Source organism: Xiphophorus couchianus, chromosome 3 (genome assembly GCF_001444195.1).
Source record: "Xiphophorus couchianus chromosome 3, X_couchianus-1.0, whole genome shotgun sequence".
NCBI classification, from domain to species: Eukaryota; Metazoa; Chordata; class Actinopteri; order Cyprinodontiformes; family Poeciliidae; genus Xiphophorus; species Xiphophorus couchianus.
This window is the reverse complement of record NC_040230.1, coordinates 11,054,999-11,067,756: the sequence shown is the minus strand read 5'-3', so window position 1 is coordinate 11,067,756 and position 12,758 is coordinate 11,054,999. Positions and strand designations below refer to the sequence as shown.

At 40.2% G+C, this 12,758-nt stretch overlaps 1 protein-coding gene across 2 annotated transcripts in view; it reads left to right on the top strand.

The window, feature by feature from the left end:
• Positions 1-5,775: 5,775 nt before the first annotated feature.
• erfl1 (Ets2 repressor factor like 1) overlaps positions 5,776-12,758 on the top strand; it is a 52,739-nt gene continuing 45,756 nt past the window's right edge. For both annotated transcript variants that reach the window (XM_028009022.1, XM_028009013.1), the window contains exons 1-2: positions 5,776-5,927; positions 9,196-9,358. The gene's annotated coding sequence lies outside the window, so the exon portion shown is untranslated. The remainder of the gene's footprint in view (positions 5,928-9,195; positions 9,359-12,758) is intronic.

The following is a 12,758-nucleotide window of genomic DNA, read 5'->3' as shown; positions in this document are numbered from 1 at the left end:
ATAGTACCAAGGCTTTAAAATTGATGTTCACAAGTGCTTTCCATCTAATCTGTCTGATACTGAGCTATTTTGAAAAGATGAATATGCCAATCAGTCTCTAGATGTGCAAGGCTTCTTAGAGACATATAGCAAGAATCAGGCCATTGAAAGGTAACCAACACAAAGGAAGGACAACAACATATTGATGAACAATTTAAAAGGGGCGTATTACATATTTTTCAGGCACACAGTGCTATTTTATAGCACAATCGTACCTTTGTTACCTTAAGTTATGAAAATACTGTGTATATCAAAAACAACTTGAAAAATTTTGACTTTGCATAATAGCCATTTCTGAGGTCTTTAAATTGGCCTCTGTCTCTTTAAAAACCTCCAACCCTTTCTGACACTCCTTCTTCTCGTTAAGCTCAGCAGACATGCAGTTCCACCAGGTTTTTGTTAACGGTTGCGGACGCTAGTCTGGTGGAGCTGTGTGGGGGAAGCACAGGAGAGAAGGGGGCTCTGTGAGGCAGAAGCTTGACTGAACTGAAGCTGCAAGGAGGAGGTTTGGGAAATAGGCGACATTTAATATGAACAGGTGTTAAGGAACCCCTGAATGGCCGCCACTGGAGATTCAAGGATTTCTCAAACATGCATGTGAGGTACACACTGCACAGGTCACTAGTCCAACACAGTAAAAGTCTTATCTTTATTTATTTATTCTTTGCAGTAAATTAATTTTTTAAAGCCTTTTGGTCAACTAGCCTAATTTTAGCATCTATTAAAGAAAATTACTTAAACGGTAATAAAAATAAACAGGGACACTTTTATTGTGAAAGTATAAATATAAAATTTTTTAAATGACTTTGATCAACAACATTACAACAACCTTATTCAAATGCCCTTACTCATATATTTTATCTTAGTTTATAAAGACATAGATATGAGCTTCAACAAGTCTATAGCAAAAAAGAAAGGCTGAAAAAAAAATGCTTCAAAACTATATTTAAACAAGCAGGTTTATATTTTGCGAAGTATTGCTTTCCAGTGTTTGTAATTTGTTTTTGTCAGGCTGTATTGATAAAAAAAAAACAACTAAACTGCTGCTGGATGGTGTAGCTAGAATAAATACTTCAAATTACTATGATCCTGAGAAGGTTTCTCACAGAATGACTGCATGTATGATAATAATAAAACTCTGCTGAAAACGCTTTACAGCCGCTCATCTGAACCGAGGGATCAGGCTGCTACTCCGTCCCTGACCACAGAGCCCATTTCTGTTCCAGAGACGTCCACACCATCAACAACCCCCCAATCCAATCTGCACTTGGCAAAATGAAACAAATAACCAGTAATTCGGATTATTTACGTCCAGTTTACACCTCACCTTTGAGGAGGAGGAAAAAGTGAGCTATATGGTCTATGGATAATTGGAACAGTGGTAGTAATAAGTGCAGCAGCTACAGTGATAACAATTAGATTTGATTTCATTTGAGAATGCCTCCACAGCTGCTCCCCACTCACCCCCTTAAACCCCCCTTCTCCCCTTCTTCCCTCCCTTCCCCCTCGCCCCTCTCCCCCTAGATTAAAGTGGGTGTGTTAATTCCGTGGTGTAGCGATCGAACAGCTCTGGCAACAATGGGAAATGGGCTATTGATCAGAACAGCTCAGATTAAGACTAGGCACTGGAGCTCTTTCTTGCTCTCTTTCCCTTCCTTTTCTCTCCATTTCCCACCTTCCACAGCCTGTCTTCCTGTCTGTCCTGCTTGTGTCACCCCCCCTCGCCTTGCCTCCCGATGCACACTCTCTCCAGCCTTTTGTCTTCGGCCCTCAAACCAGTGGAAAGTGCTTAAGAGTCCATGAGGAATTCCCTTTCTCCCTCCTATGTCTTTAATTTTGAGTAAGAAGTATCTCCTTTAATATTTTAGTGCCAAAAGAAAGCAGCAAAACAGGAAGTACATATAGGAACCTCAGCTTGAAACATAATCCATTGAGCTTTCTCCCTTTAACAGCATTCTGTGCTTCAATGTGACATCGACTCGTGGTAGATTTCATATCAGTCCGTCACAAAGAGGGGCCCCCGCCTTTTGTTGTGCCACAATTAAAATCTGCCCCATCAAAACGGCTTGTGTCCCAAAATGAGCTGTCACGCTCGCGCCGCAGGACGGAACACATTGAGTTTGCATTGAACAGACATAAAACCCGGCAAATGTGAGGAGACAGCAAATCCATAGAGTGAAAAGTGAGCTAGGAATCCTCTCCTCTACTTATATTAATTAACTCAGTCGATGGGGATGTGATAGGTCAGTTTTTCATCCTCTTTCAGGCGCCTCCCTGCTTTGTCACATATACCTCCCAGGTGTCGGGTTGTGGGTCGGGGGGGCCCTCAGACGCTCCAGCTGCTGTGCAGAAATCAGCAGGGGAGGTTTGAAAAACGAAAAAAAAATTTGAGTCAGGTTGTCTGAGGCGTGTTTTCCCTTTTCAGATTCAGAGGATGACGAACAGCTGCAAATTAAAGCATAAATACTGACAGAGACCAGCAACACACAAACACACAAACAGAAAGCAATGTTTGCATCAATATTGCCACGAGCCTCAGGGGAGTCCAAGTATTGGCAAAGCTTTCATCTGCTATGTGTGTGAGTGTCTGATATTCAATGCTCAAAGCCCTCAAGACTGACACACATCAAGAAAAGAAGTAAAACACGGCTGTACATGCACGCATGGACTGGACTCACGGTTGTGCGACTTGAATCTAAACACCGGAGCAAAAGTGGAGTTTGGAACAGATGGAGGCGCCAGTTCAGAAGGTTAACAAGCAGTGATGGACGACTGGAATCAGAAGCCGGCACTAGAGGGCGATAAAGAGGTGCAGGAGCTGTTGTATGAATATGTGATTATGTTGGGTGCTTGGCTTTGACCATGAACATGAGCATGCAGAACTGGTAATCCTTCTTTTGCTCTTTGCGTTTTTGTCTCAGAGCTGTTGTGTATCGTAGTTCACAGCAAAACTGCAGTTTTCCTGAGGACAACATCAGATTGACCAAAGGGAAACTCTCAAGATTGAGATTTTCTAGCATTTTCAAGGGCAAGCTGATAATACCAACTTATTACTACTCTACACTGTTGAGCAGGGGTGGTTCTAACATGAATGGCACCCAGAGCAAGTCCCTTTCCTCTGCTGCCTGATACAGTCTTACAACAAAACCACAAAACATGTGTAATTTAACAGACACACTAAATAGTTTAAACTAAGATCTTCACTTTGCTTAAACTGAGACAGGTTGGCTGAATTTAACAAATAATCAGAGCTCATCTCAAGGCAAACTTCTACTATATTGACTTCTTCAACTGAACAGTTTCATTTCCATGTCTTGGCTGCCTCTTGCTCTTCATACATCACCAACCTAAGTTGTAATATCCAGCTTTCATGTGAGCTTTCAAAATTCAACCAGAACAGGCATGGAGTGGAACTTTGAAGGCTCAATATGGAGAGTTATGAATAAAATCAGTGTTGGACATCTATAATACTCAAGTGCTAAAAACACTGGTGGTGTGGTACTGGTGCATTTGTGCATTAATTGCCAGCTGGTCACACTGACAGTCTGTAAACACGGCACTATACCCTTGAGTCTCATAGCCATTTATCCCTTATAGAAGTTAGATGGCATGAAGTTGTGACTTCCTTGCTTTAACCTCACAATGCCACCTTAGACCTTTCAGAAAACTTAAGGTGCTAGCTTTAGGTGTTTTGTGTGAGAGGCTGAGCATTACCAAGGTTTATCCCAAAGGAAGCAAAATGAGTAAAACCTTTGAACTCAGAGTAACACTCTGAAATAAAGGTAGAGCTCTAAAGGCCCATAAAACAGAATTCACATAAACTACTAAAAGACTTTTAGTTTTTGTACTTCTTCAAATTAATTTGAGACCAGAAATACTTTACATGTTCCCTTCACAGTACCTGTTTCACAAAAAAAAAAGTTTTATAGCATTAACTAGATTAGTTGCTCCTAGGGAGATCATTGGTGGGCACTGCCTCCTTTCTACATAGTAAATAAATTACTTACTGACAGCTATCTTAAACATTCATAAAACTGCATTCACGTAAACCACTTTGAAATTGATCGGAGCTTGTTTAGATGGTGGAAGTCCTATTTGGGTTAGTTGTTAACTCCAGCTTCCAGAACCAGCTGCTAAATAAAGAAGCTATGAGCGTTATCTACTGATAAAATAAAGTAATACACTGACAGCTTAACCCACCCCATGATTTGCATCAACCATCTACACTAAGTCGGCTTTAGACATATGCACACTTTGGCCCCTTGCTGGCCTGAGGACCCAAGAGCACTCTACATTTCTTAAAACAGGTTGATGAAATGTGCTTGTAAAGATTAAAAACAAACATGATAGCAATGTAATGGTTCATATAATAGTGTACTCATAAACTTCTTTAAAATGTTTTGATTGCAGTTGTTTGAGGATGTTTCTTGGTCAAGGTTCAGCAGGCAGTGTTGAATGCAACGTTTTAATAAAAAAAAAGACTAAGAAAACTATGTATCCCAGGTAGGATCATATGGTCTTGTGATCTTGCAATCTATTTAAAAAAGAAAAATGAACTACGCCTTTAACTGTAATAGTTACCTCACTAAGTTTAAAGCAGAATGTATAAATGCAGATATGAAAAAATTATATCAGGCCTGCAAAATGTAAGAGACATTGTTGGTGATGTAGTAGCTGGTGGTCAAATTCTCCCTGCCTTGGGTCGACTCTGCATCTGCAAAAGTGAAACAGAAATGCAAATGAAAAGAAAAAAAAAGAGCAGGCCAACTCTTATGCCACTAAATCGACTCCACCCTTAACAAACTTTAATTATTTAATTGATCCTCTATCAGTAAGTTAATAATCAATTAAGTAAACCAGTGGAATTCACTTGAGTGCAGACAGCGGTGTCTATGACAATGGGATCAGGAGAAGAGGCGATGGAGGAGAAGGAGGGATTAAACTGGATGCTCACCTCTGAAGCTTGGCATAGTTGATGATGGACCAAGATCACATTCTTGTAAAATTTGTATTTAATGAGCTAAAAACAGTCATGGGAGTCAAGTCACAACGTTTGTCTAATCTGATTTTTTTTTTTTAAAGAGTTTAAAATGTTCAAAATTAGGTCCTTGTAAAAAGCTTTACAATGTAATGTGAAGCAGAAACTGGATGAATGTTGATAGCTTCACTTACCTTTCTAACATGATGCAAGAAAAAGAAAGATAATCATAGGTATCATTCTAGTTTAAGGCAGTCAGGACACAAAATCCCATTGCACTTGAACTCTACAAAGTGACCTCCTTTATTACTTGTTTGGGGGGAAATTGGCGGTAGAGTCAGAATGATGAACTTTTTGATGGGCAGGATTAAGTTTGCTGGGGAGAGCATGCAAAGCGGCTCTGGCTGGACCCACGGAAAGGCTCGTCTTGTGGCAGCAAAGCACAGAAAGCGCTCAGAGTCGCAAACGGAGCCAGCACCGCGCAGCGCACTCACAAACCTCATACTTGAGACACGGGAGCGGAAACGGGTCGAATCCTACTTCAAATTCTCTTTCCTCTCGGCTTGTCGACCGGGGAAAACAAACCGACCTGAGGCGCGGCGAATGGGGATTTACTAATTAACTACTTGCACACACACTCATACACACACGGGGAGAGAGAGAGAGAAAACGAGAGAGAGAGAGAAAGGAGAGAGAGAGAGAGAGAAAGATGCACACCTCCTGTTCTCCCTCCTCCTCCCCCTCCTTCTGCTCGCCTCCCCGGGTTCAGGTTGGTAGTTGAGCTGCCTCTCCGGTCGCTGTCTCGGTGCGCCGTCAGAGTGGATGCGCTTGGATTGACTGCGTGCGCTTCAGCCGGTGAGAAGATCACTTCCTAAAAAAACAAACAACCCCCCCCCCCAAAAATCTGAAGGTATGTTTTGTTTATAATACTGATGATGTTGGTTTCATTTTGTTGGCTGATTCACATCTGTTTTTGACTGATAACAAAAAAAAAAAAAAAAAGTTGTCTGCGCGCTAGTGGGCTTGCTCAAAAGTCTTCAGTGATGAAATTATTTCGCTTATCTAACTTCCTCTTGCTTACACGGAGGCTGTTTCGCGGATGCAACGCTTGCTTGCAGGGACAAAAACAACAACAACAAAAAAGTTGAGCCGTGCATGGCATTTTTGGTTGCAGTTGTTTTTGGAAGAATTGGAAACAGTTTTGGGTTTTTTTGTGCGCGCGCACCGCGCGGGGATTTTGCCTCTTTAAAAGTGGGGAAAGTCTCGGCTCCACGCGCGTTCAGCTGTCTGCGTTGGCCCGGATTAGCCTTTAAATGTCTCTATTTGTTAAGGCGTCTCGCTCTCACCTCCACGCCGGCCGCATCAATCAGTCAATTAAACAGGCATTCACGCGGCGAGCTGCGCGACACCCTTGTAGCCGCCGCACATCTCTCACTCCCTCTCTCTCCCGTTAATGAGCGCTGCCCATTTGGCTCACGGAGAGTATTTATGGGAGCGTTTGGATATTCATGAGGCCCGCGTTGTGCTTTAGCGTGTACTAATTTAATTAATTAGCTTATGATTATTTATTCATCACATTTTTGGGATTTAACATTAGAGTCGGGTTCAAGTCCAGCTGCCTGTCTCGAACGAGCAGAGTTTTTCGGAATGTCTGCAACACATTCATCCACCCTCCCCACCAAGTTTCGGCTCTCAGATTTCTAAACTAACGACAGCGATAGCGCATCGAGCTGCCAGAAGAGCTTTTCTGTCTGGGATCATATGTCAATGTGAGTCCTTTGCAAAGGACGAGGCTGAAGTTTTCTCCAGCAGAAGTGAAGCGGATTATTTTATTTATTTTTTTTATTTATTTTTTTTTTTTTTGCTGAGCGTGTGCATGTGTTGGTATCCAGACTCGCATGGGAGTTTGTTTGAGAAGTGGGCGCATCGATAACACTTCGCAGTCAAGCTTTACAAACATATTTGGAATAATCTTTATTTGATTTCGCAGGTTGCACGTGTTTTTTTATTTATTTATTATTTATTTATTTTCTGTCTCTTTTTTAAGGTGTTTGCCACCTCGGCCCCCCACTCTTCAGGTTTTGATGCATATTTATGCGCGCCATGGGTGTACTCCCATCAATTATTTGTGCCGGTATATTTCCAGATAAACAGTGTTTGTAAATCGATACATGCATGTAACTATTGCAGATTAAGAGATCGATCAATGAATCCACCCGAAGACCAGAAGTACAGCCAATCCGTGTGCGGGTGTGTGTGTGTTTTTTTATTCACAGCTGACTTCAAGAAGCAAAAAAGAAAAAAGAGAAGCACGCGCGTGCACGATGACTAAAAACAAGATATACACAAATTGAAAACTTTATTTGATTTATGTCTTTTACGTATCAGGCGAACTCAATTATTATCATTATTATTATTATTATTATTATTATTATTATTATTGGATACGTGTCAAATATAAGGATGGATTATAGATTCATCAAACACGTTTTTATTACATTAATATATGTATCCGTGTAACTTTCTTCTAATTGCATTTTTTAATATCATCATTCATTTGCTCATGTTTATAAATGTTTTGCTTTTTTATTCTAGACACTTGGTCTGTGCTTCAGTCACAAGCGTCAACCTATTTTTCTGCTTTATGTTTTAGTTTAATGTGTGTTCAGTCTCAGGCCAACGTGTTGATCTTCTTCTTTCCAGTGTAGTTCGTGGACTTTTATTTATTTATTTATTTATTTATTTATTTATTTATTTATTTTGCAGCTTAATTGTTCCACTCTGTTACCAATAACGGAGGGTAAATTACGACCTTAAATTGCATTTCAGGAAACGTATTTCCATATGAGATCTTTTACCTTTTCAGGGTCGGAATTTAACTCATCAAGCGTCATCCGCATGACTTTGACATCCAACTATTTTAATGCAAATAAATAATTACAGACAATGATTCACACGATTTGTGTGGCTGCTATGCAGAAAATTATTATTATTATTATTTATTTATTTATTTTTATTGTTTTTATTATTATCATTATTATTATTGTTGTCTTTATTATTGTTTATTATTATTATTATTATTATTATTATTATTATTACGAACGACGTCTGATTGAAAGGTTAAATTCTGCCTTTTCCGATTATTTTACTGAATTTCAATTTTTAATTTGTTAAAATTTGTTGGTTTTTTAGGCTCTTTTTTTCCACCTTCTTTATTTGAAGAACTTTTCTTGTTTCTCGGCCTCCATAACTTCCGCAAATCACAAAATAAATACCACGCTGTCGGTTTTGTGCTGTCCAGTTAGTGTTTCACTAAAATTCTCTGTTTGTTTGTTTGTTTGTTTGTTTTTCCCAAGATACTGGTAAAACACGTTCAGGATACGTACGTCTGTGAATCAAACTTTCATATTTGCTATTTATTTGGTGAGCTTTTACGACTTTCTCTATCAGTTGTAGTAGGGGGGGGGAAAAATCAGGAGCGTGGAGCCTTTTCCCCCCCCCCCTCAATTTTTCCCAAAAATGCTCTCATCCTTAATGTGTTGTCATCTGGAAAGCAATTTCGTATGATCAAAGTACGGCTAGTTAGTGCGGTCAATATCCTTTCCAGCAAGTTTCACATATATCGATAACTAGACGGCGGAGCCTCCCGCCGAGCTGCATTCAGGTCCTCTGTCTCCGCTCCGTGCAGATAACCCGGAGTTTATCCGCGCTTAAAGGGAAGAGATAACTTTAAATTCATTTGGCTTTAATATATAGAGAGGAAATATGACTCTCCGAAGTAAGTTAAATTTGAATTCTGTTTGCGTCGGATTGGGTAATTTATGAAAAAGTATGGAGCCTACAAAAGACGCATCAAGCAATTAGTGCCAGTGATCATTATTTTAAGCTTATAGTGTCATTGTTAGTCCTCCTCGCTGCCCCTTTACTGTATGACACTAAGAGTCAATAAGGTGATTGATCCTGCGGGAAAACGTCAGAAAACACAAGTTTTAGTATCGGCCCGACTCAGCCGGGCCAAAGCGGCACCTCACCAGCTGCCTCTTCATCATTTGATCTAAATTCCATGAATTTCTATAATTAAAACCGCAAAATGCATTTGCAAAATGTTTGTCACCTAAAGATCCATGTAGGTAATAGTTTTGTATTTTTATTTTTTTATATACATGTTTGGGTTTTAGTGACGCTTCCGTGCAGTGCGACAGCGGCGCTCTCCCAAGTCTCCTCCTTCTTCCCGGATTGGAACACCCGCAGCGGCGAGCAGACTCCAGCCCAGGCCGGGAGAAGGTGATCAAGCTTCGGCCTCAGGTGCATCTCTGAGGCGGGGCGACGCGGAAGGTCCAGGTGGGTGATTCCTTCTTTTCTATTACAAAGTCTCGGTTGTCTGCTCGTATCAGTACTCGGTGTAAGGTTCTCATCTCGTTTTAAAAGAGCAGAATTAATTACATTGTAAAAGTTTTATTGCTAAAATGACTAAACTCACTGACACAAATTATCCAATAAGTTCCGTGTCTTAGTTTTACGATTAAATGAACGTACTGTAAAACTGACCACCATAAATCCTTTTTACTGTTGGATAAACTAACATAACTTTGTAGACTCCTTGCTGAATATAAACGCGACCTCGCTTTAAAAGTTCTATTTATATTTCCCAAAATATAATCTAGTAACATGATGTAACCACATAAGCATGCAACAGTTTTACTGTCCAAACCGCTATGTCTGTGTACGGGCTGTACAGGCTTTTTACTGTTAAAATAATCAAAGTCGCAGTGTATTAAATTGTTTATTGTTAAAATGCTAATTGGAAATTGCAACAATTATCCAGCAGTTTCTGAATTTTAGTTTTGCAGTTATGTTATTGTTAAACCGTTTCAGAGTAGGACATCTGTAATACAAAACTACATTAAAACTTTTATTTACATGTTTAATAAACTAAAAAGCCACCATAAATTATTACTGCAATCCAGTGCAAATCAACAAGAACATAACATAAGCACATAACTTGCTGGTGAAAATAGGTAAAGCTGTATTATTGTTTTCAACGGTCAGAGATGATGAGAATACAATTTTACAATGAAAACAGCCAAATGTTTAGAGTGGACACAAAAATAACAGCGTTATTTCAAAATTTGCTGATTTTGAGTGGTATAGATTAATACTGTAGGTGTAACAATTTAAGATTCAATTTAATACTGTAGATTTTAAACACATTACATCCGTTTGATGCCACAACATTTTAAAAAATACGTATAAGTATAAGTTAAACTTTTTAGACACTCCAGCTCTTTTCTTTTTGAAAAAAAGAGTGAAGAAAATCTGTCTGCACATAATCAAAGGTTTTCCCAGCAACATTTTTAGACCAAATTCTAGATTTTGCTTGAGCCAAGGCTTGGACGTCTCCCTAAGCTCCTCTTTGCCTCCCCCAACTCTTCCTGTCTGATATTAGCCCCCTGGCTCGCCTTAAAATGTGCGTTTCATTATTCAGGACTCAGTTCTGTTTGCCAGTGTAGACACACTTGTACCTGTTACATCTCAAGCCTATAGGGCAACTGAAGGACTCCTCTGTATCTTTTCCACCACCTTCTCACCTCCTCCCCTCTTCTGTCATCCCTCACTATACCACACCTGGTAACTACAAACTTGTACACAATAATAACAGCCGCATGTACCTATCTATCTCTCTATCTAGCCTGTCGGCAGTTAGTGGAGTGGCTGAGAGACTTGCAGGCGTGAAAGGTCAGTTAATCAATGGCTCACAATTTGACAAATCCCAGCGACTCTTATCATCCTCACGGGCGTTTAGGGGCCGAAAGGAGGACCACCGAGATAAATGCTTAATCCTGGCCGCTCAGAGAGGAGCGAAAGAGAACAAGCGGGTAAGCAGATGGGCATGCAGAGAGGTTGGGAGCAGCAGGGAGGTGAGGAGGGGGTTGTTTGGAGGAGTAGGTGAGCAAAGAGAAGTAAAAGAAGCAAAGAAGGAGATGTAAAAGTGACTCCACTGCACAACTGGAAGGTGAACAAATGCGCCTGTATTTGGAAGATGTCAGCCGACTGCTTTTGTCTGTCACGTTCAAAAGAAGCACGCGACTTTACGGCTCTCAGATCACTAGGTTTGCCTGGGGCTGGACAGGCCATGCACATGCCTTCTGGGCTGACGTACAAATCCGCTTCAGTCTTAGCTATGGGTTTGACACCATGTGTAAAGTTGAGAAAAACCTGAGGAAAACAAAGGTGTATGAGCGCCTGAATTCTCCCGTGGCATGTTAGCCCGCCTGCAGCAGTGTGCAACCAAGAGGAAAATGAGCTTTTGTCCACAAGGCTGGCCCTTTTCTTCCCTCTATTTTTCTAGCTGCAGGGGTTTGGAAGGTGGCAAACGCTCTGTGCCCTGTACCCTTAACAAAGATCACCTCAGTGTGACATCGGATCAGTTGGTCCCCCCCCCCATTGAATTGTTTGTGGTTTTTAATCTTTTCTAGCTCTTTCATTGTATCTAACGTAAACATAGGTAAATGCTCAAATGTAAACACTGAATATGTTTTACAGCTTTTTTAGGTTGACCAAACCATGGCTTTATTTAGTCTAGAATAATACATTGAAAATGTAATATTATTTTGTTGGCTAATTGGTCACATTACCATTGAATCTAAAGGAAGAGTTTGAAAGTTATGGTTTTATAGCCCATTTTATCAACTATAAAAGCATTTCTACTATATTCAGAAATAATAGATGCAATTCTTTTTTTTTTTTTTTTTTTTCCTTTTTTTTCTCCGAAGAGTTTTTGCTGCGCTAGTGGCTCGTATTTTTTGTACAGTAGGCAGACAGGAAGGAGGGTGAGGAGAGGGGGGGGAAGACATGCGGTAAAGGTCGTCGGGACCGGGAGTCGAACCCGCGACGTCCGCGTCGAGGACTAAGGCCTCCAAACGCGGGGCGTGCTAACCCCCTGCGCCACCACAGCACGCCCCAATAGATGCAATTCTGTAGTTTTTTTCTTTGTAGTCATATTATTTATTTACTTAGACACAGTGCTGGCCCAAGTCAAATGCGAAGTAAGTTACTGGATAGGGCCTCCTGAACAGCAGGGGGCTTCCCACTTGAGTTCTTCTTAACAACGCACATATTTATGCCTAAAGACTTAGCACATTTTTCAGAAATGTAAAATTTTCATCAAAATTTGTTTAGGACTTTTAGAAATTGGTAAATTATTATGTGTTTTTGCATAGAAAAGTATGTGTAGATTACAGTTAAGATGGTTCTAATTTAGTTTGTTCATGTCTTCTGTTTGTGTCTGTGCTGAAGTTGTATTTCATCCAAACTGTAACCACAAACTAAGAATTAAATGCATGAAAATTAGCCAATTTTTCCAACTCTACACTAAAATGTAATATTCCACGAATGACTGCCAAACCTGTCACAATTTATTCATTTCTGTTTATTTAATAATAACATATACTAGAATCTAATTTGGATTAAGTCCCCATGCCCACTTGAACCGGCATGACTCAGACAGAAGGCAATGTTATCTTGTTGTTCAACCAAATTTTGAAGAATTGAGTTTGCATGCATGCATTGAGATTTCATCTGAGCTCTTTTTTTTAGAAGAGAATCTGGCACACCTTGAGTGTCCTTTATCGCCGTCTCAATACAAATCCAATGTAATTCAATTGAGATAAGTTGAATTGGCATGACAGCAGATCTCTAGTATTGCCAAAGCACTTAGGAGGCAATGACAGGACCGCATCGA